Source organism: Lactuca serriola, chromosome 4 (assembly GCF_051521515.1).
Source record: "Lactuca serriola cultivar US96UC23 chromosome 4, Lser_US96UC23_V15, whole genome shotgun sequence".
Taxonomy (NCBI): Eukaryota; Viridiplantae; Streptophyta; class Magnoliopsida; order Asterales; family Asteraceae; genus Lactuca; species Lactuca serriola.
The window spans coordinates 57,623,897-57,649,682 of NC_136411.1; the positions used below are offsets into that span (position 1 = coordinate 57,623,897).

At 34.4% G+C, this 25,786-nt stretch overlaps 1 long non-coding RNA gene across 18 annotated transcripts; it reads left to right on the forward strand.

The window, feature by feature from the left end:
- Positions 1-8,328: 8,328 nt before the first annotated feature.
- Positions 8,329-16,610, forward strand: LOC145101648 (uncharacterized). 18 transcript variants are annotated; one of them, XR_013705750.1, is made up of 6 exons: positions 8,329-9,734; positions 9,837-10,330; positions 10,421-11,920; positions 12,649-12,961; positions 13,166-13,212; positions 16,371-16,610. It is a non-coding gene; the product is annotated as an uncharacterized LOC145101648 (long non-coding RNA). The 18 variants fall into 18 exon arrangements; XR_013705745.1 differs by having other exon boundaries at positions 12,649-12,954; positions 16,371-16,609; XR_013705748.1 differs by lacking the exon at positions 16,371-16,610 and adding an exon at positions 13,653-13,820.
- The last annotated feature ends 9,176 nt before the right edge of the window (positions 16,611-25,786 follow it).

Below are 25,786 nucleotides of genomic sequence, written 5' to 3' on the forward strand. Positions count from 1 at the left end.
CATGGTTTTTTGAATGTGTTGATAGTTTTGTGTTCAGCTGCTTGTAATTTCTGATGTGTCCTTGTAAGATCATCAACAAGCCAAAGAAACCGTAATACCAGAAGCTATCTAAGCCTAAGAACTTAAGATTTCAGTCCAAATGTTCAACCTCCAGCTGTTTGATTTGATGAAATGCCTGGGAAGTATCACAAGTTACATAGGTGGTGGTTTGTTGATGAACATACCTTCTCTTATACATCTTTTCTAATCTCCTGATTTGTTAAACATGCCCTTAAGATTCTTCAGTTGTCAAAGTAGATTAAGGATAAGCTGAAAGCAGTTGATCAAGATGTTACATTCTTTTGGTAGCAATTAACAAGGTTGCTCAGTTATTCTCTCATGGAACATTTTGGTTAGCCAAGAGAAACAGTTTCTTATGTTTAAGCTATGTAATTGGTTTTATGATCTGTTTCTAATTTGCATAAGTTTATTTGTAGATTGCATAAGCTATATCACTGTTGAGAATGATAATCTGGAATCTTTTAGTGATGATTCTTCAACAGATGATGTGGATGATAGTTCTATGGAGCTTGAAGTCAATAACCCTGGTTGTGGTCAGTTTTCCATAGTTTCTTCATTATAGAATTCTACTTCCATTTCTATCTGTTACAACATTATAATTTCAATTTTTTCTTAAAGGGGAATTGCTTTATGAAAATTCTATGCAGTTATCACACTTAAAAATTACTCCCTCCGTCCCAAAATAATAGTCTACAGACAAAAAACACACAGTTTAAGAAAACATTAATTACCATTAATTTTATTAAATGAAATTACAGTCTTACCCTTATGTTGCATTTAATTCTATCGTAGTTGTATTTAATTTTATGGTAATTTAACTAATAATGAGAGGCATTATGGTAAAAGACATATTTATTTTTAGAAATAGACAATTATTTTGGGACAAACCAAAAAGGAAACATGGACTATTAATATGGGATGGAGGGAGTATATCCATTCATAGTAATGAAAACTGCTTTGTATCTTGATGACATTGATATAATTGGGCAGTATTTTTTTTTTTCAAATTTAATGCTTTAATAGGAAAAGAAATGAAAGCGGGATTCTATAACATGCAAATCAATGAAAATAGGTTGCTTTTTCTTGCATTTAAACCAATATTGATGTAATGAAAAGAAATGAAAGCGGGATTCTATAACATGAAAATCAATGAAATTAGGTTGCTTTTTCTTGCATTTAAACTAATATTGATGTAATAGTATTTGTGTTTCAGAAGTAAAGCTTGTGAATATTCCTGATTTTGAGTTGATTTTGCAGTTAACTTTTTATGTTTTTTTGTTTTTTCTTGTAAGCATGCATAATCACCGCTAAAAGTATCAAACGCTTTACCCAAGGATGCTATTGTGAATCACTCTTCTGCACAAGCCATGTTTTGTGTGCTACAGACATTGCATATTGTAAGTTTTAAGACTTTTAAAGAACTTATGGTGGAGAAAAGGAAAAAAGAAGCTCTCGAGAATCAGTATTTTAACACTTGATGCTTTTATTTGTTCTTATTATTTAGCTTTTCTGTTAATGCTTGAAGATAGACTTTTAGCTCCATTGAATCTCAAATAAGGGTGTTTGTTGTGTTGGGTGATCATGCATGCCTCCATGGAAACGATATGCAGTTATTAGTTGTACAGGTAACCATTGCTATGACTCTGTTTATGTATTTCCTAAACGACTACTACTGTGGCAAATTTAACAAGTGATACTTTTGAATGATCAGACAAGAGATTCTACTATTTTACCCTTTTGTTTCAAACATTAGTTTTTTGATCTCATATCCTTAAACGCTTAAAACTTCTGTTTTTTTTTCTTACAGGATGTCAAAAGCTTATACAGAAACAACTGAAGCCGGAGGTGAAACAAATTTGGAGAAAACTTATCTATGTTATTTCACTCTCAGAGTATGATTGTGGTAACAACTGCATGTATTTTTCTTGTTTGTATTTTATTTGCATTTCACTAATAAAATGACTCTGGTCAAAATCTTGTACTTTGAAAAGTTTACCCAATTATTTTGCAGTGAAGTCATCTGGTTTGTGTGGTATTTTTTTTTTAATTCTCTTTTTTCTCACCCTGTTAATAATGCTTGCAAATGTATTATTAAACTTTAGTTAATTCCCAATCTTAATCTTGCAGGTTTGGTTGCTATTGTGAATCGCTCTTCTGCATACACAAACATTGCATATTGTAAGTTTCTCAGCCTTTAATACTTTTAAATGTTTAAATTTGTGATTAGTTTTAATCACTTCAACATTTCGGCTGATAGTGGTATGATCATTGATTATCATTTGCACTGATATGATTCTTTACTTGACTACTAATGTATGAAGGGCTAGATGAGGTAATTCTATCTCTTCCATTAGAAATTGGGGTTAAGGTTGTATCATTTTCAAAACTTATTAAATTTTATGTAACTTCAAATCCTTTTGTTGAATCAAAATGTAGTGTTTGATTTTGCTTCACTTTTTGCTAACTCTATCTTATGATCAGAGGCTTGAAAACATCTCCAATAACATGAGTTTCTTTGATTTGAGTTTATATTTCATGATCTCTGCTATTTGATTTATTTGCCATTTAAACTTAGGGAAGTTACAACTAACACCCTTTTTGTCTACCATACACTTTTAGGTTTCTATGTTTTTATTCACTTATGCTTTATTTTTCGTTTTCAAGTCTAACCAAAGGTGAATTTTTTCTTACCCTAAGTGGAACTTATTCCTTTTCATACACAGTGATAATAAGATTTTGGAAACCTAATTGCAATTTTTTCACCATTATTTCGTTCTAATACTCCCTAATTTATGCTTATTTCAATTATCTGTCTTATTTTCCTTTGGCATTGTCACACGTCACATCTTCGAAAGGTCCAATCAGATGATTGCTTTATTGTATGTACTTAAATCACATCATTACAAAACTTATTTTCATTTCTGTAGAACGACTTGAAGTTGTTAGATGACATGGCAGAATATAGATCTACTGTGTTCTGCAGTGTTCCACGATTATATATGATGGGTATTATGTGTTTTATTCAGTAATGTTTATTGATGCTTAATTAGGTGTGTGGTTATCAATGCAGTGAAGTCATCTGTCATTCCATTCATTACTCTGAGATTAATTGTTATGCTCAAATTCCAATTCCTTTTCGTTTTCTCTTCTATGCATGCATAATCATCCCCTAAAAGTATCAAAAAATGTTTACTTGTTAATTGTTTTTCTGTTCACTTTAGGTGTTTTATGAAATGTTTTAGTTAAGTTAAAGAGTTGTTTTGTGGGTGAAAATGTTACTGGATTAAATTATGCATATATAGAGGTAATTAATCACAAGCCAAAGTAAAATATTTAACATATTGAGATTTAGAAATTCAATTAGGGAAAGATAAAAGTTTCATATAAAGTTGTTTTGATTGTCATTCTTACAGAAATATTGGACTTATGTTTGTAATTTTCTTACTGCAGGATTCTAGAGACTGAATTCGATTTTTGGGGGCATATATCTTTATCAAATGAGGCTAGACTAAGCAAGTTCAAATTGCTTCAGATGTTAATGTTGAGGTGTAAATTTATCTGTTTAGATGTTCGCAACATTCACCACATGTTAATTATAAAGCTTTCCTTTTGAGTAACAGATCTTATGCTGCCTCTTCTTTGAAGTTTGTTTGCAGGTTTCCTGACATTGATACTTTACATTACTTTGCAATAAGAAAAGGTTTTGGAAACCAGATAAAGAAGAACTAATGATGGAGAAAAGGAAAAGAAGATGACCCTGAGAATCAAAGTGTAAACATGTATGTTTTTACCCTTAACACTTATAAAACACTCCATGCTTTTTTTGTTCTCATTAAAGTTTTTTGTTAATGTTTAAAGGTACACTTTAAGTTCCATCGAATCTCAATTAAGGGTGTTGTATTAGGTGATTATGCTTTCATGGAAATGAAATGCACTACAGGTATAGCTACTATGGCTATGAGTTAATGATCCTGTTTGTGTATTTCCATAAATACCCCTCTGCTCCTAAAACTTGTGGTTGTTTATTATCTTCAGGAAATGATGGGATTAACATACTCCATGTTGAATCAATCTAAAAAAGATTCTGAATATTGCATGGAAAACTCCTTCAGCACTTATTTAGTACGCCTGGTAATTCTTTACAAAAGATATTTGTTATTTTTTAATCAATTCTTTTATTTATTTAAAAAGTGTAATTTTTTATTTAGTGAATTGGGACATCATGGAAGGGAAAAGCCACACGGTGTGGTCAATATAAAAACTTTAGGTGAGTGTAGCCGATTTTCTTCAATTATGGTCCTTTATTGAGGTCAGTAATTTTTTTTTTTTACTTGTTGCGAGTAAAATGACAATTTTTGGGACCAAAACTGCAAGAACCAGCTATTCTTAGTGACCAAAATAGCCACTTTACTTGGAACATGGACTGAATATGTTACAAGAACATCAACTTAGGACCCAAATTCATAAACTAGATTTAATCAAGGACCTTAATTGTATTTTACTCTTGTTTCTAAATATTATATTCTGCCTTTTTGTATCCATGTGATTTGTGCTTTTTGGTTTTAGAGGAACAACTTGGAGTAGTTCGTATTCGGGATCATGTCCATTTTCATATAGGGCAATAAGTTAATTTCTAAATGAGCTATTAAAGTTTGATATAACATGCCGAATTGGTTGAAAGTACATTATCACCCTCTTCAGACACAGGTAGGTGGTATGCTTTCTTTGGAAAGTTTGATGTGGCAACGAAACAATGCAAGAATTTCGAAAATGTGTTGGTTTTCATCACTTATTCGGTGCCTCATAGTATTCTAGGTAAATTTCATACAATTAGTTTAAAAAAAGGAAATTTTCATTATAATTTTATTTAATAATTTTTTAAATTGGACTCATAGGATGTCAGTATTTGAGGAGTGAGTTTGTTTAATAATTATTAAATTGGCTTATGCAATGGATTTGTTGGATCTTACACAAAAAGTTAGATGGATTTTGATTAGTTTGAATCGTTTTATGTTTGGCCTAAATGGATTTGTTGGTGGTATTTTGTTTATTAGGAGAATATACTCTAATTTCTTTTCCCTAAATAATGTAGTGAAATCACTCTGTGAATTTCATAATTGCATGTGATACAGAGCAACTAAGATATTGGAGGAAATGTGAATTTCATAATTGCATGTGATAACTAAATAGCAGCTCTATCATTTTATAAAAAAAAAAATACTAAAGGGTGTTTTGGTCATTTAACACAACAATTCTCTTGATAGATTTACAAAATAAATACAACACAACAGATGAATGGAATCAAAAAAATTTCTCTTTGCTGTCAACCATAAACATAATAGATTCCAATTCCTTTGACAAATTTTAATTATGTCTAAAATATTCTATGAACCAAAAGTTCTGTTACATTACTCTGAGATGAATTGCTATGCTTATCTCCCATTCTTTTGAATAATTCCATTCTTTACTCTGCAACAAGAAAAAGTTATATAAACCAAAATAAAGAACTTACTTATTGTGGAGAAAAGGAAAAAAGAAGCTCTCGAGAATCAGTATTTTAACACTTGATGCTTTTATTTGTTCTTATTTTCTGTTAATGCTTGAAGATAGACTTTTAGCTCCATTGAATCTCAAATAAGGGTGTTTGTTGTGTTGGGTGGTTATGACACAAGTAACCATATCTATGACTCTATGACACTGTTTGTGTATTTCCAGAAATACCTCTCTGTTCCTAAAACTTGTGCTTATTCATAATCTACAGGAAATGCTGTGTTTGTGCTTATCTATTATTCTTAAAAAAGATGGTTAATATTGCATACTGAATGGTATTAATAATTGATACAAGGAAGGTAAAGGCATAGGGGCAACATACTAGAAACAACTTGAAGCACTTGGCTCTAGTTCATTCATTTGAGGTGCTTGTATAATATAGTTTTAATAACTTGTGGGTGTTTATTGTAGATTGTGGATGATGCAAATGCAAATCAGAGGAATCAAAGAGAAACTGGAAACACTTGTTGCAGTGGGCTATTAATTTATCAGGTATTGGTAGTTACTTTTGGCACTGTTTGATTGATTGATTGATTGATAGCTATTTGTGTGATTAAGTTTAGCTTGCATGCACATACATGCATGATGATGGTGATGCTTACTCTAGCAGCCTTGTTGTTATATTAAATTGATGCATTTGTTCTAATTGCTTTTTATTGTTTCTTACTGCCATCTACACCCATACACAACATTTCAAATTCATCACATTTATCTTATTTGTCAAAATCTTTAGTTGGTTTTTAGTTTGTTTGTTGCTGATCATGATTATAGCTCTACTACTCATGAACAGCTTTCTGAAGTACATGTGGTGCTGTTGATTATAGCCAACCTTTTACTAATTACTTGATGTTTCACTTTTACAGCAGCCAGCCACTGAGTCCATCAAGTAACTAATAAATAATCTACAGGCCAACTAAATACCAACAACAGAACACATCAGAATTAATCCTTCATGATAGACAAGACTTAAATAACAACATGAGTTTCTTTGGTTTCACTTAATCCTTCATGATTTCTGCCATTCAATTACTGTTTTATTTTCCATATGAAATTGTGCTTATAATATGCTCATATCAGTTTATCTTATTAATATTCTGATTTGTTGAGTGTGCAGACCCCTGAGTTTCTTCAGTTGTCAAAGCAGATTAAGAAGAAGCTGAAAGAAATTGATCAAAAATGGTAATTCTTTTTGGCAGAAAAAAAACATCCATGGGTTCAACATTTAGCTTATCTAACTGATTTTGGAAAAAAAAACTTCTATCCTTTTTTTTTTTTTTTTTTTTTCAATAAGTACTGCACTGATATAGTGCTAACCTGGATGATGATGTCTTAACATTTATGGATTTATATCTCAGCCTTTAATACTTTTATATGTTTAAATTTGTGATTAGTTTTAATCACTTTAACATTTCAGCTGATAGTGGTATGATCATTGGTTATCAATTGCACTGATATGATTCTTTACTTGACTAGTAATATATGAAGGGCTAGATGAGCTAATTCTATCTCTTCCATTAGAAACTGGGGTTAAGGTTGTATCATTTTCGTAACTTATTAAATTTTATGTAACTTCAAATCCTTTTGTTGAATCAAAATGTAGTGTTTGATTTTGCTTCACTTTTGGCTAACTCTATAGCTATGAGTTAATGATACTGTTTGTGTATTTCCATAAATACCCCTCTGCTCCTAAAACTTGTGGTTGTTTATTATCTTCAGGAAATGATGGGATTAACATACTCCATGTTGAATCAATCTAAAAAAGATTCTGAATATTGCATGGAAAACTCCTTCAGCACTTATTTAGTACGCCTGGTAATTCTTTACAAAAGTTATTTGTTATTTTTTAATCAATTCTTTTATTTATTTAAAAAGTGTAATTTTTTATTTAGTGAATTGGGACATCATGGAAGGGAAAGCCACACGGTGTGGTCAATATAAAAACTTTAGGTGAGTGTAGCCGATTTTCTTCAATTATGGTCCTTTATTGAGGTCAGTAAATTTTTTTTTTACTTGTTGCGAGTAAAATGACAATTTTTGGGACCAAAACTGCAAGAACCAGCTATTCTTAGTGACCAAAATAGCCACTTTACTTGGAACATGGACTGAATATGTTACAAGAACATCAACTTAGGACCCAAATTCATAAACTAGATTTAATCAAGGACCTTAATTGTATTTTACTCTTGTTTCTAAATATTATATTCTGCCTTTTTGTATCCATGTGATTTGTGCTTTTTGGTTTTAGAGGAACAACTTGGAGTAGTTCGTATTCGGGATCATGTCCATTTTCATATAGGGCAATAAGTTAATTTCTAAATGAGCTATTAAAGTTTGATATAACATGCCGAATTGGTTGAAAGTACATTATCACCCTCTTCAGACACAGGTAGGTGGTATGCTTTCTTTGGAAAGTTTGATGTGGCAACGAAACAATGCAAGAATTTCGAAAATGTGTTGGTTTTCATCACTTATTCGGTGCCTCATAGTATTCTAGGTAAATTTCATACAATTAGTTTAAAAAAAGGAAATTTTCATTATAATTTTATTTAATAATTTTTTAAATTGGACTCATAGGATATCAGTATTTGAGGAGTGAATTTATTTAATAATTCTGTTATGCATCCACTAGATCATGTCATTTTAGATAGGGGTAGTTTGGGGAAATCAACAAATAAAGAGCATCTTGATTAGTATTTAGTTGTTATGATTGATAGTATAAGAGAGTAGTGGGATAGGAAGGGAGATATGAATCTTTTCTGTTAAACGTGGAATTATTTCCTCTTGGGAGAGTGGCTATCTCGAATCAGCTAATCTATCCTTAGTTCTTGTAATCTTTGTAATCTTTTGGAATTGTTGAGGGTTTTTCAATTAATATTAAAATCCTTTGATTGTTTTATGTTATTGAATCCAGTTCATAACAGATGGTATCAGAGCATTCATCTGGGATAAGTGCTGGAGATAAAGGAGGCAAGGATGCTGGAGGAGCTCAAGTTGAATGGAGATTCAAGGACATCAGATCCAACAAAACGCTGAATCCTTAGCCTCTCTTAAGTTGAAGATGGTTCAAAAGTTTGAGGAGATTTTGGGTGCCATAGCCAAAAGTCGACCAACAATCAACAATGAGAAGAAAACCGTTAAGGGGGAGCCTAGCAACACACCGGTTCTATCCATGGAGGAAGCTCCAAGGGTTTGCAGTGGAGTGTATTTTTAATGTATTAAGGTCATTCTGCTCATATGAAGATGAAGAAAAAATGGAAGCTGCGGTGGGGGCTCTAGAGGACTGTGGTATGAACGGGAGCATCGAAGACGACGCGTTAGAGATTGGGAAGAGAAGAAGAGCTGGATTCGTTGTCAGTTCCGGGAACTAGAAGCAAGGAACAAGGGAAAGAGAGATCTAATTTTGAACCGGGAAGGAGCTAGTGACGTCTTCTCTGGTCGCCAAATGTGAGGTAACGGCTCTGTTAGAAGAAGACGTAACAGAGGTAACGAACGTTTCTAGGGTTTCGCCAACAGTCTGAATCTTATAATTGACAAAGTTGACGAGGGTGAAAGCCCGACTGAAGTTAAAACGACTAAACCCCAATCGACATCGTATTCACAGGAAGGGCGCCTTCGCAATGAGATCGCCTGTCCACTCAGATATCCAGACCGGTCCAAAAGGTTTTCTGATCCCGAAATCAAGCTCAAAAAAGTTCATCGGAAGTCCACAACCCTATCTTGACCTAGTTAACGTCGATACTCTAACTCACAGTAATACTGGTTTTCCCATCTTATTTCCTCCGTTGGAAGTTGTTTCTAGCGGGCATTAAGACCCTACACCTTCACAACAATATTTCCTCCAAGAGACGATCAAAGAAAGGGTACAAGTCAAAGCAAAGTGAAAACCAAAAATCTATAGAGAAAAATTCTTCAGTTGCAGGGTGTCAAGTCGGGAGTGATGAGGCAAATAACTTTGAGAAACTCAAAGTTCATAAATACACCATGGGAGCCGCAATATCTGAGTTCAACCGTCATCCCTTAACTGCCATTGGATTTCAATTGTATAATTTCTCAGAAATACCCCAAGCTGAGACAAGGCAATAATTGGTGACTACTTGGCTCAACACAAAGAGTTCTTTCTTACGGTATCGTATGCTAATGTTGACTCTATGAACGTTTCTGAAATGAAATTTCATACTGCAATCGGTGGATTTCTTAGAGGTTTCTGTCTTCCTGTTACTGTGCAGGTCATCCCATTTTATTCGAATTAAACCTTGAAGAATCTGCACCAACAGAGCTTCTAGAAGAAATAAAAATAAATGTTGATGAGCGTGGTAGGAAAATTGATCTGCAAATGAACATACTAATCTAGACTTGTATATCGTGAGCATATATTTTCATGAGGATGGTGGGAATGTTGGGGCATCTGGATTCCAAACAGAGAAAGCTATACTTCAAAAATTTTAACACTACAATATTCTTGATAGATTTACAAAATGAATACAACACAGCAGATGATCGGAATCAAGAAAAAGTTTTATAAACCAAATAAATAACTTGTGGTGGAGAAAAGGAAAAAAGAAGCTCTCGAGAATCAGTGTTTTAACAATTTTATTTGTTCTTATTTTATGTTAATGCTTGAAGATAGACTTTTAGCTCCATTGAATCTCAAATAAGGGTGTTCTTTGTGTTGGGTGATTATGCATGCCCCATTGGAAACGATATGCAGTTAGTTGTACAGGTAACCATTGATATGACTCTATGACTCTGTTTATGTATTTCCAGAAATACCTCTTTGTTCCTAAAACTTGTGCTTATTCATTATCTGCAGAACATGGATTTTTGTGATAGGTGTCTAATGCTTCTCATAGTCAGCATCTTGGTTGTTTACTCAACAAAGAGGATGTGGATGATTTTATTTTATTTAAGGCTATATAACATCTGTAAGTATAAACTCTTCAACTTTTCTCAAATGCAATAGCTGAAGGATTTTTGTTCGTGATAGATCTATCATCTGAACTTTGAAGATAATGTGACACACACTTGGATGACAAAATGGATGGACTTGGATTCCATTAAATTCCCACAAAATCAATATTCAAAGTTAAAAAATACTAAAGGGTGTTTTGGTCATTTAACATTATTTTCACTACAATTCTTCTGATAGATTTACAAAATAAATACAACACAACAGATAAATGGAATCCAAATTCTTTCTATTTGTTAACCGTATACGTGACAGATTCCAATTCCTTTGACTAATTTCATTCATTTCAAAATTATTCGGTGAACCACAAATTCCCTTATAATAGTGTGTGAGGTTAATTGCTATGCTTAGCTCCAATGGAACAAGAAAAGGTTTTATAAACCAAATAAAGAACTTACTTATGGTGGAGAAAAGGAAAAAAGAAGCTCTCGAGAATCAGTATTTTAACACTTGATGCTTTTATTTGTTCTTATTTTCTGTTAATGCTTGAAGATAGACTTTTAGTTCCATTGAATCTCAAATAAGGGTCTTTGTTGTGTTGGGTGGTTATGACACAGGTAACCATATCTATGACTCTATGACACTGTTTGTGTATTTCCAGAAATACCTCTCTGTTCCTAAAACTTGTGCTTATTCATAATCTGCAGGAAATGCTGTGTTTGTGCTTATCTTTTATTCTTAAAAAAGATGTTGAATATTGCATACTGAATGACATTAATAATTGATACAAGAAAGGTAAAGGCATAGGGGCAACATACTAGAAACAACTTGAAGCACTTGTTTGTCAAAATCATTACATTTTTCTTATTTGTCAAAATCCACACCCATACACAGCATTTAAAATTCATCACATTTATCTTATTTGTCAAAATCTCTAGTTGGTTTTTAGTTTGTATGGTGGGTTTGATTGATTGATTGATTGATAGCTCTACTACTCAATGTACAGCTTTCTGAATTGAAGTACATGTGGTGTTGTTGATTATAACTAACCTGTTACTTACTTGATCTTTCACTTTTACAGCAGCCGGCTAGCCACTGAGTTCATCAAGTAACTAATAATCTACAGGCCAACTAAATACCAACTCAACCAACAGCAGAAGACATCAGAATTAATCCTTCATGATCAACAACAAGACAAGACTTAATTAAAAACATGAGTTTCTTTGGTTTGACTTAATCCTTCATGATTGATTACTGAGTTACTTTCCATATGAAATGGTACTTATAATATGCTCATATCAGTTTATCTTATTAATATTCTGATTTGTTGAGTGTGCAGACCCCTGAGTTTCTTCAGTTGTCAAGGCAGATTAAGAAGAAGCTGAAAGAAATTGATCAAAAATGGTAAATTCTTTTTGGTAGAAATTAACATCCATGGGTTCAACATTTAGCTTATCTAACTGATTTTGGAAAAAAAACTTATATCCTTTCTTTTTTTTAACTGAAATTTATGGATACAAAAATAGTTTAATTCAAGGATAATATGACAGTTCTACTGTGATTAATGATTTCAGAATTTGAAAGCGGTTTTTGATATGGAGGTCATGTTTCGGAATGATATATTCAATGATTATATAACCGAGTATATGATAAATTTATGTATTTTATAATCAGTAAAAGGTTTATTATTATGTGGGACAGATTAGTAATACTCCAGTAATTTAACAAAATGAAAGACAAGCTTGATTTCGTTTTATAGTTTCAAGTGCATAACCCTTGTCTCCTTATGTCATGGATATTCTTAAAGTTTAAGTTATTTTTTTTGTGCTAAATGCAAATAATAACAACTTAATTTCATGTAATTGTGTTTTATAGCATTCTGGTTTCATTTCTTTCTTTTACAATTTTGTACTTTCTACTTTTTCTTATTAAGAAATTGTACTTTAAATTTTTTACCCACATATTATGGCATAATAGTTTTGGATGTTTTCTTATTAGGGCATTATGCTTTGAAATTTCTATCCAAATATAACATTGTAATTCTATTTTCTTTCTTATTGTGACATTATACTCTGGAAAATCTACTTATTTTATAGCATCACACTTTCATTTTTTTTTTTTTGGCTTATTAGGACATTATCCTCTCAGAAGCTCACCTAAATAAGCACTGAAATTACTTTGTATGGCATTGCTAAAACCATGTAGATAATACACAAATCAAGAGATGATCTTAGTGGAAGGTTGGATAGGGACCGACTGACTCTTGATCTTTCGTTTGAGTAAAAGACAAAAATACCCTCATTATTTAAAATTTTCCCTAGCAATACAGAATTTTGAGTTGATTTTCATGATTAACATTTATTAGACTTTGTTAGGAGAGAAGTAACTGATGAAGAAGGAAGGGCTCTTACCGGAGGCTGCTTAAATATTACTGATCGGTAAGATGTAAGAAATTAACCTAATCTTTAAAATAAAAGTATTTTCAAATTTTCTTATTGAAGCATTTTACGTTGAAAAAACTACCCAATTAAATTGCAGTGTTATAGTTATCTTTTTTTTAACCCTGTTTTCTTCTACATCTTCTCACCCTATTTATGCTGCAAATTTATTATTAAACTGCACTTCATTCCCAATCTGAAAATCTTGTAGGTCCAGATGCTGCTGTGAATCACTCTTCTGCACAAGCCATATTTTATGTAAGTTTCACCCTTTAATGCTTTTAAATGGTTAAATTTCTGATTAGTTGCTAATCACTTTGACATTTCACTTGCTGAGCTTTTTGTCAGTGATTAGTGATTCCTTCTGTGAAGACAATAATATGAAGGGTTGATGGTTAACCATTTCTTATACGAAATACATTCAAATGTTGACAAAGTCTTCACCAAAACCCTTCATATTATTGTCTTCACAGTAACCTTTGGATGAATGTCGTAAGCTTCACACAAATTAATCAAATATTATGGAGATAAACTACTTATGAATTGATCGACTTCTGCCTCTTCTATAAATTCTACACTTAATAACAACATCACACTTGCAAATTTATCCATGTTTTTGCAAATTTATGTGTTCTTTGATCATACGGTTGATTCCTTTGTAGTTCTTCTTTTCGTAACATCATGAAATTTTTTGATAGTATATATTTTAATAGTTGAGGATCTTTCATCTACCTTGAGTCATCATTGTTGTCGATGCGGAATAGCCCACTTCTATGAGAATGTATTAACTTCATACTTTGTCTGTCATGTTGTGACTAAATTTCACTCTTTGCTTTCACATTTGCTATAATATTTCAAATTTAGTATGCCTCGTGTTCAATATTTTTGATCCTATATATATATATATATATATATATATATATATATATATATATATATATATATGTGACCTAATAATGTCACTGATAGTGCTCATATTTTTGATCCTATATGCATGTTCAATATTTTTGATCCTATATGCATACTCAATATATATATATATATATATATATATATATATATATATATATATATATATATATATATATATATATATGACCTAATAATGTCACTGATAGTGCTCATATTATAATTGTTTTTTTTTTCTATAATCTCACAGTTTAAGCCTATGTGTAAATCAAAACCTAATCCGTTTAAATTATGTCTATGATACCAAGATGTAACACACTTTTTTTTGTTTGTTTTTTTTTTTTTGAAATGACATTTTTGGAATATCTTATGATATAAATTCCTATCTTGTAGAATTTGTTCTTATAAAAAAACATTTTTAAAAGTAATAGTCTAACTTAGAATTTAAATTTGTACACTACTCTGTTGAGATCATCAGGGGCGGACGCAAGAATTAGTAGTAGGGGTTGCACAATTTTTTTTTTTTCCGGTCAAACATAATATAAAACATTAAAAATAAAATCCGGTCAAACATAATATAAAACATCTAATACAAATTTTTTTTTCTGGCTAAACATATAAAAACGACCTATTAGAATTTAAATTTGTTCTCTTCGTGCGGACATCTTTTGAAACCGCTCCATTACTTTTTCCTTCTCAACTTTTGCAAGTGCTTCGGTCTCGACATTACAAAGCAATGTGTCGTTCAAAAATTCATCGCCAATTTTGTTACACAAGTCGGTCTTCAAGAGCTTAATCTTTGAAAAACATCTTTCTACCCTTGCGGTTGCTACGGGTAATATCAAAGCCAACTTTAAAAGCTTATAAACCAAAGTATAAGACTGATGCTTCCCCGTACTAACCATCAATGTATTCTAGTAATTGTGTGCTTCTTTCACTAAATCGATCCCGATATTCTGTAAGTTGCATATCTATCACCGTGTTGAAGATTTCTATCCCAACATTTTCTCGCACCAATATACAACTCTTTCATATCTAAAGTATCAATTTCGTGTGTTTGACAAAAAGATGATATTTTTGGCAAAATGCTAGCAAATACTATGTTTCTAAAAGATTGCAATGCCTCCATTGTCCCTCTAACCATCGAAACCGCTTCTAAAATGTCTAAATCTTTTCTTTGAAGTTGCTTTGACAATGTACCCGTGAGGTGTAAAATGTCATACATCATATGTAAGTAAAACACGAACTCATATGATTTAAAATGTGTTAAGATTCCAGATGCTTGTTGATGGTTTGCCAATGACCCTCCATCCTCTTTCACAAAATCTAAAACTAATAGAACATCCGCAAACAATTTCATCAAACTTGTGAGTGTGTTGAAATGTGAACCTCGTCTTCTTTCTCCCGCTCGAACAAGTGTTGTCTCTTGATTTAACCATCTTCCGGTTTCAAGTTCACCACTACACAAGCATTTTTGCACCCTTTCTCTTGCTTGCTCTCGTAGTAAGTCTTTTCTTTAAACTACACAAGCTTTTTTGCACCCTTTCTCTTGCTTGCTCTCGTAGTAAGTCTTTTCTTTTACACGAGGCACAAACAACGTTAACCACCAACGAAATTTGCTTAAAAAAGTCACTAACACCATCATGCTTCTTTGCTACAGCCACAACCACTAATTGAAGTTGATGTGCAAATAACAATATAAACAATATGCACTATTCTTTTTCACACTATATTCCAACCAATCAAAGTCATCAAACCATGAAGGACTGAATCTTCTAAATCTATCACCTATTTTTTTTAGGAAACTTGTATGCCCTTACTTGACACGGTCCTTGAAGCAAATATGCTTTTCTTACATCATCTCTTATATTTGGTTTGTAACTTGTAATCAATGGCCTATCCGCCGGGTCCTTTGGAAGATCTTTCAAGTCAAGATTATCATTAGGTTGGTTAGAGCATGATGTTTGTGGAGTTGCATTAGAAACCGAAGGGATTGATTGATTGGTGATTGGTGTTTGTGGAGTTGCATTAGGATTAGAAACGGAAGGGATTGATTGATTGGTGATTGGTATTTGGGAACATTCTTCACCACTTTCATTAGGATTAAGTCTTTGTCTTTTGGTAAAAAAAAACCACTTAGTTTAACCTATAAAAACATAACAATTACACCTAATCAAAAATGAATTCAATAAAAACATAAGAATTAGTCAATTACACCTAATCAAACAATAAATTCAATAAAAACATAACAATTACACCTAATCAAACAATGACTTCAATAAAACAAGTTGCTTTCACCTAATTATACAATAAATTCAATAAAACATATCAATTTCACATAATCAAACAATCAATTCAATAAAAAACATAGCTATTGCACCTAAGCAAACAATATAACTTCAATAAAACAAATCAATTTCACCCAAGTCAATCAATAACTTCTAAAAAACATATCAATTTCCAATATCTTAATGAATTGGTTGTAGAACTTACTTGTTTCAATGTAGTGTAGAAATTCAAAAAAGACAGAAAAGGCCTAAGGGTCGATTAGCCGATACTTGCTTCAATGCTTCAAGTCTTCAAGACAATTGTTGGAATCGATCAAGGAGACAAGGATTGTGATCGATCCAACAATCAAAACGATCAAGTCATGAACGATTGTGTGGTCACGATGCCGATTGCCAAGCCACGATCGAAGGTCAATTGGTCGAAGGTTTTTTGGACGCAATCACGCAAATCAGGAATTCGAGTAGACGAGTAGTCAAATTTTGGATTCTGTAATCGTGAATTCGTGATTTTTTTTTCTACCGATAAAACTCAAGTTAACACTCAATTAATTAAGATTGAGCTATTTTTTTTACAAGCAATTAGTCTAATTGTTAATTTATCCAATTATGTTTTATTTTGGGCTTTGGGCAATTGGACTATTAGACAATAATTGATTAAAACATTGGGGCATTTGGGCTCGTTATTATTTTTTTTCGTTTGGTAATTCCCGATACAATGACAAATTTTTTTTAGTAGTTGCACGATTTTCTTTACGTAGTGGCACAATAGGTAAAATTTAAAAATAAAAAAAAAACGAAATTTTTTCTACTACATGTGCAGAAGCTAGGTGTTGCCGGTGCCACACTTGGCACCTAGCTAGGACCGCCCCTGTTGATCATCCATTATTTGTTCTCAAAAGGTTGAAATTTTTGAATTTTTTTAACCTTTTGTAGCTAATAATCCGTCAATGTTCTAGATATGATTGCACTTTGGAGGGGTTTCTACGAAGTTTTCAGGCCACAAATACATCACGAGGAAGATGAAATATGTTGATAGCATTGATAGTGACTTGTTCTCGGTGAATAGATGAGATGATAGAAATGTTGATTGCGTACTTAAAATTATTTACTACCATTTCAAACGACCAACCTGGGATTTAGATTTTGGGTTGTATGCTTTGGCTAGTGACGAGGATATAAACCACATTAGGTCATACATTTCTGAACACTAGGTGATGGAAGTGTACCTAGAGTTTTGGAAAACCAACTTGCATACATATGAAATGTACCCAAACCCTACAAAGATAAAGATACATGAAATTTCCGAGTCCCTTTATTGTAAAAAGGTTGTTCTTGGCATGATCAACTATAGGCGACGATCCTAGTGAAGAACCCCCTGTTATATTGAGTGAAACAGTTGAGTCAACCCCTGTCTATATACCAAGAATTGAAAGCCCTTTTACTGAACAAATGGTGGGAAACACATGTCCTAATGTTGATGATTGGGATGATACATTTGAATTGTTTGAACCTTTCGGTGAGACTCGGGTATACTCATGAGTACTCGGGTAATTCAACACTGCTTGTTTCAGTAAGTGGTCGAGTAGAGAGTACTCGACCAAGTGAAGATAGTCACGATAGTGGAGGAAAAAGATAGTAATTACATAGTTGATGAAGATAATTTGTTAGATGATCCCGAGGTTGATATAATAACTTCCATTTTAACATTGACAAAAAGGTGGGGTTGGTTGGATGTTTTCCTGATGTTAGAGATAACTCAGTAGAATGTGATGAGGATTCAGAGGTGTTAGACACTGAAGTATTACTATCTGCATCTTCACAAAAGAAGATAAGAGATTTACAAAGAGCACACATGAATGAAGCAGCTGCTGTTAATGATCCATTTTACATCCACCAAACATTTAGCACAACAGAGGAAGCTAAACAACAAATTTGTCTTCATTCCATAGAGAGTATAAGGGAGTTAGACATTGTCACAACTGACACTTTGGGCTAGGAAATTCTGTCCAGATGTAATCAACTTTTGATGTATCTCGTAACTCCAAGTTTGATGTTATACATATTACTCATTAAAAAAACAACTATTCGAATCAAATCTCACTCGTGAAGCCCTAATCGAACCGAACCGACCCGAACCCAAATAAACCGAAAACCGAATAAGGGTAATTGTATGAACCGAAAACCAAACCAAATAAGCAATATGGGTTTGGTTCCGGCCCGAATAACCCAAATTACATATACAAGATGATTAAAGAACCGAATAACCCAAAAAACATTTACAATGTGATTATAAATAATTTATTTTGTATAACTTTTGTAGCTTATGATAAACACGAATAACACGGATTAACTATTCTTGATATATAAAATGTTAAATCCAACCTCCACAATCTTAAGATATAGTTATTAAGAAACATATTAAACACTAAACATTAAACATCCAAAACACCCACAATCGTCGATTAGGTGTAAACCGCTAATGGATCATCGAATATCGATTTTGTTGATTTTTTTGGTGTATTACGTGGGTATTTTGGGTAACAGTCGATAGAACACAAGACCGAATAATCAAGCGTGCAAGGAAAAAATTTGACTTTTCATATTCGGTTCGGTCCTTTTCGACCGAATAAGCCCTCATTCGGGTAACCCGGACCGAATAACCCGAAAATAGAATAAGCGTTATATAGATACCCGAATCGAATTGCTTATTCGGGTCTAATTCGGTTCGGTTTTCGGTTTGGTTTGGGTTTTCGGGCTAAATTCTAATCCTATTCAATGCATTATTCACTTAACTTTGGGTTGTAACCCTAATTTCCCGGTTTAAACTCTTATCGGACTAGGATTCTCTTGTTGGGCCTAATGGGCCAATAAACCCTCAACTTGATTCTTTTGGAATAAGAATCCTCATTTAGGCTCTAGTTGGACGCACATTCATTAAACTGTTGCATTTTGGGCCATAAGACTCATCATGGGCTTTATTGGGCCGAAAACCATGTATTTAATTATAGTGGGCCGAAAACCCATCTCTCATACCTCTTTTGGGCCGTAAACCCCTAATGAGGACCCAATGGGCCGAAAAATCTATTTTGGGCTACACAAATTCGGTTGATAATCAAAATGAGCTCAACATCCAAATTTCTTTCCATTCCCTCTTCATTTTTGGTTTTTAATAAAAAGAAAGAAGAGAAAATATGTGATTAACTTAAGGCTTGACACATCACTATTATTTAATGGTAATCCATGCAAAGTCCCCTATACATCTAGGATGAAGATCACTAAACCAACCATGTATTAACCAAACCTAATCACCTCTTTCTTCCTCTCTTCTTATTCTCGGCCGAGCTCCTCTCCACCTCACTCACTTTTCATGTTAACTCTCACTTACATCTCTTATATCCTCTAAATCTTCAAAGAATTCCTCCATTCTCCATCAATAAACCGTTAAGTAGTGTGGGTTTCCAATAAGTTGTCCTTGAAGTTCATCCTTCTTGGTAAGTTAATTCATATTCAAGATGTTAAACTTCATCTTTATGCTAAGATCTTTCATCAAAATAACACCATCCTCGTGTTTATGCTCATAGGATCATCTTGTCTTCGAAGATCTTCTCAAAGGAATACTCTAGACCGAAAACGCCTTCAATCTTCTTCGTCACAACCAAATCCATCATCAAAGTAAGTTCATATCCCCTTGTTTTCGGTTTTACTAGGTTTTTGGGGGAGGATACAAGTTGCTTTTGTGTTAGATCTAAGTATTTATGCATGTATGTGTGTATTTTCATATTATATGTTGTGATTATGCTATGAAAACATGTTAAACCTTCACCAAACTCGAAATATATACTAAAACTTGGTGATGTTTGGAAACTAAATCACTTTCTAAAACTTACTATGTAGTTGAAAGGATTAAACATCTTAAGGAATACTAGGAAACTAAATAAAATTGTAAAAGGTGTCAAATTTGACAAATAAACAAAAAGTGAAGTCTTTATGTTAACTCACGGTTTTGAGAGGACCAAAAGAGTCATTTTTAGATTAAAAATGGATCTTTATGATATTCATGGTTTTAAAGGGGACAAAAGTGTTAATTTTCACAAAATGGGCTTCTATTTGGGCTTTCACGGTTTTAATGGGCTAAGATGATCAATTTTCATAAAAATTTGCCTTATTTAGAAATTTACTGTTTCATGGGCCTTTATGGACGAAAATGTCATTTCCAATTTATTTGGGCCAAAAACGTCATTTCAATCTATTTGGGCCGAAAATGTTATTTCCAAAAAAAATGGGCTAAAAATGTCATTTTATCCAAAATGGGCCCTTAAATGTAAACTTTTGGTCTTAATGGGCCTAAAGTTTCATTTTTATCAAAAATGGACCTCTAATGTAAATTCTCGGCTTAATGGGCCTAGAATGTCATTTTTACTAAAAGTGGGTCTTTTATGTCATTTTGGTAAATAATGGAACTAAAACAAGTATTATAATAACAATCCGGTTAATTACGACATTTCCACCTTAATTGGGCATTGTACACACATTTCATATTTATTGAGCCTTAAATACCTAATTACATGTTATTTTGGGCCTTATAGACCCATTGGTTTTCTTATTGGGCCTCCCGACACATTTTATGTTAATCAGGCCAATAACAAACATTACATAACAGATAAAAACAAAAGGTATTTTCATCACCAATGTTTTGTAATCTAATGCATACTCGAAAGATTATTTAAAACGGTAAACAATACTGTTCGCGTAATTTCAATTAAGGTTCTTGTGAGACGTTCTTTCATCCGTACCTACCTAGTGTACAACCTTAAGTCCTGCATTTATAACCAGAGTCTCCTGGAGGGAGAGCGAGAGTTTGTGTATAGATATATACGGGGTTGACAACCCCACACTTGAGCCGTTCGCTATAGCTAGACTAGGTCAGTCTAGGGTGACAAATGTCTTACCTTAAACAAGTCGACGCCTGAAAAACGTCATGACAGTCAGATCAGTCATATCAAGCATGGTTATAACTCTCACATAGAGTTTAACAACACGATAAAATTTACGGAATACCTATACTATACTTTTGATACACGTACGAGCTATTCATTTCTATAATACTCGGGTCTTATGGTGTAAAGACTACAACTCTTTTACAGACAGAAAATATCGGATTTTCTGGGGAACAAACACGATACCTTACATTTTACTTTCAACAGAAAATATAGAAATTTTTGTAACACTCTCTTTATACACTTTGAAAATATGAACACACATGCTATAGTCCAAGATTTGAAACAAAACGCTCAAACAATTTTTGCGGAAAATATCGGATTTTCTGGAAGTTTACAAATGATACAAAACTTTTCTTACAAATACTTATGAACTTACCAACATTATATATGTTGACCGTTTTCAAAATGACTTGTATTCTCAGGGAATCGTTAAGCAGGTTGGACATCAAGAGCATGTGGATTTTTGTGTATTTTGTTATCATCATGCAATGACATTTGGAATGTAAACCAACACACTGATGTAAATTATGATGGTTGTTATATTTTATGTGTGATGATGATTTTGTCTTTGATTCGATTATATACACTGTGATGATATTACAAGATGAAGTCACCTAACCCCGGACGTTTTCAGTGGTGTGACAGACATGGCCAAGAGGGATAAAAGTGGGACCAAGTCAAAAGAAAAAGGAAGTCAAAGATGATTCTATTAATAAATGTCCACTGGTCCTAAAATATAAAAAAAAATTATTTTATTATTTTTTCTTAATTGAAAGAGCAACTTTTATTTGTCAACGTCCACTTTGTGGTGGAGTAGTATGGTACTATGGTTAAATAAGACTTAAAATTAACTAAAATATATTATTAGATATAACAATGGTTTACAATATAAAATATGTTTTAAGATTAAACGGATTTCATTTCACAAAACAATCAAAGTATTTAAATTTTTACAGTATTATTTTTATATTTGAAAATGTTTTTTTGACGTTTCAATGGAAACCATTTTCTTTTACGTGATAAACCTTTGCATTGGCAAAGTAATTTACCTTATAGAAAAATAAAAATTTATAGACGTACTTCTTGTAACGTCCCGAAAATATTACATAAATTTTTTTGTTTTTAGATTAATAAATCGTTAATACCTTTAAATCTCATAAAACCAAGGTAACCAAAAGTTAGCAAAAACATCATCAAATCAGAGTAATTCACATAACGTGGAAACATGTGGTGTGTGCCCTGCAATTGTCCTGAACACTTTCATTTGAAAACTGGAGTACCTTAAACATAAACTAAAATCCGTAAGCACAAAGTTTAGTGAGTTTCCCAAAATACCACACAACATACAACAACAGATTATCATGCAACATACATATAGTTGCCATGCCCCCCCTCATGGTCTTTATCTGATATGCCATGGGCTCCCCCATAGTCTGATATCCAAATGGCACAGGCTCCCCCCCCCCCTTCCCGGGGTTTTCCATGCAAGTATCACAAAGACAACTAACATACCACATAACACGTAATGAGCCGACATTGGTGCCTTCGACCCATGGATATAGTGAGAAGACTCACATCGCACTGACGAATCAAACATAAAATCCTTGGTTGTTGGCTGACAGATCCCCGAACTAACAAAGTCAAAACAACACCCAACCAACAATTGGGTTTCAGTCCATAACCATAAATACATTACTAGGATAAATGACCCTTTTACCCCTTACCGAGTTTGGATCAAGACTTAGGCCCAAACCTAATATTCTAAAAGGCCCAAATACCAACAACCATCCAAGGACCAACCCATGGCCCAATTTTCCAAATTAGGACCAGACCCATTGTAGGCCTTCTCAAAATAATCATCAACCCAAAACCTGATGGCCCAATAGGGCCTAAACAACTAAGCCCATACCAAAAGAGTCCAAATCCGAAAAGCCCAATTCCCATATGATCTGACGTATGCACGACGTACATGGCTTGTACGCACGACATACGTCGCAGGTCCAAAACAGGCATCATAGCCGGAACGCGCGATGTTCCTTAGTGTTACGTACGACGTTCCCGACGGCCACCCAAAAATCATTTCAATGACTTAATCCTTAAGCCAAACGTCCAAAACCTCAAAATAGCTAAATACAAGTGACTTGATCCATAAAGTTGAAGGCTTTAAGCCTTTGCATGGCTTAGTGAAGCCCAACACCAAAGATCAGCCCAAATGTAACACCGTAAAAATTAAAATCATTTTTCGCATTTTCAAACACATTTTCACAAATTCATTCATTCATAAAATGTCAAAGTATCATGTCTTTTGTTTCACAAATATCTCCCAAGATCAAGTAAATAAAATCCCATGTGTGTGTACGAATCAAGCCGGCGCCTTCCCGCGATCATCACTGGTACCTGAAACACATAACACGTAACACGGTAAGCATAAGCTTAGTGAGTTCCCCAAAATACCACTCTAACACATAATAGCCACTCGAGGCTGTAACTCTGTTGACCCTCTGGTCAATGTGTCTCAGTGGGGCCCTCCAGCCCCAACTCTCTGTGGGCCCTCTGGCCCTAACTCTAGGGACCCGAAAGTCCCAACTCTGTAACTCTAAATCATGCATAACACATATCACAATAAATCACAACACATAAATAACATGCAAATACACTGGCATATATCTCTATAATACTCTGTCACATAGCTCCGTTACCACACTAGGTAAAGTATAATGAGAAGACTCACCTCAGGCGTCTCGGTAAATCTCTGACTCGATGGAAAATATTGCCTAGCCTCCGCCTATTCACAAAAATAAATACTCTTATAAATATAACTCTCGAGACTAGACTCAACCTGCCATTGGCACCCTCAAAAAGGTAAAAGACTATTTTACCCTCCCATCTTGTCACAAGGACTCTATTGACAACCAAACCCTAAAAGTCAACAAAAGTCAACGGTCCCACTTTGACCCTACTCGCCGAGTGCACCCTGGTGACTCGGCGAGTTCTCATATGTCCTTTAACCCTTTGTCCCGCTTGACACGCTGAGTCCCTCCTTATACTCGACGAGCCATACCAGCCATGAATCGCGGGGCCACCCTGACTCAACTTGCCGAGTCTCAAGAACGTCTCGGCGAGTACCGCCTTGAACTCCAGTCCTCTAACTCCCTCCTGACTCAATGAGTCATCCCCCAACCCGACGAGTCTACTCGCTGAACAATTTACATGAAACCCTAACCCTACTCGCCGTGTCTCAAGAACAACTCGACGAGTTCATGCCATGCACAAACTCTATTGACCTCCTGAGGTCAGATCTATTTCCCCAAACCATAGATCTGGCCTCCCCAAGCATGAATGTCACGTAAAGTTCGAAACTTTATGCTTGTATAACCCATAAAGCTCCAAGGGTTAAGGTCTCTGGACCTCTTTGAGTCCAGATCCAAGGCACAAACTCGAAGAGGGACCATTTGCTCCACATAATCACTCTCCAAAGGGGGTTAGAAAACCCTAACTCTAAAGATCAACACTAAAACTGAAGGAGGTCTGAACTATTACCTCAAAATGAAGTCTCTGAACTCTGGATCTGCTTGAATCGCACCTCCTCTTTGCTGTTGTCACCTTCTTCATGCTAAACCAAGAATACAAGGATCAAAAAGTGACTTCTTCTCTCTCACAACGTTTTAGCTCTCTTAGGGTTCTCTCAAGGGACTGGTAGCCGCAATGGGAGGCTATAAGTGCCCTTAAATAGGCTCCAAACCCGGGGAATTAGGGTTTCATTAAACAACATGGACTCGCCGAGTCCACTAATGGACTCGCCGAGTCCACTAATGGACTCGCCGAGTCCGGACGCGAACCCGGATGAATATCCGCGACTCTACTCGGCGAGTCCTGGCTCCAACTCACCAAGTTTCTCCACAAATTCAAAAATAATCAAATAAATTAATATACCTGGAAATTCAGGATGTTACAATTCTCCCCCAATAGAATCAGACTTCGCCCTCGAAGTCTCAATCTGGAAACAACTCCGGATGCTGCTCACGCATCTCGCGCTCCGACTCCCAAGTAAGCTCTGACCCTCTCCGGTGTTGCCACTGGACCTGCACCAGAGGCACCTCTTTGTTCCTCAGAACCTTGATCTTTCGATCCCTGATTGCCACCGGTCTCTCAGCATAATTCAGGCTCACATCCACCTGAATATCCTCCAATGGTACCACTGCCGACTCATCGGCTATACACTTTCGCAACTGCGACACGTGGAAAGTGTCATGGATCTGACCTAACTCTGCAGGTAGCTCCAACCGGTAGGCTACCCTGCCTACCCTTGCGATCACCCGAAAAGGACCAATATATCGGGGCCCCAACTTGCCCCTCTTCTTGGATCACTCCTTTCCAAGGAGAGACCTTCAGGAGTACAAGGTCGCCGACTTGGAACTCGATCTCGGACCGGCGCCTGTCCGCATAATTCTTCTGACGACTCTGAGCGGTCAATAACCTCTGCCTGACCTGTTGTATCTGCTCAGTCGTCTGAAGCACAATCTCGGTACTACCCATAACACGCTGCCCGACCTCTCCCCAGCAGATGGGGGTCCGACACCTTCTTCCATACAACAACTCAAAGGGTGGCATACCAATGCTCGAATTGTGTCTGTT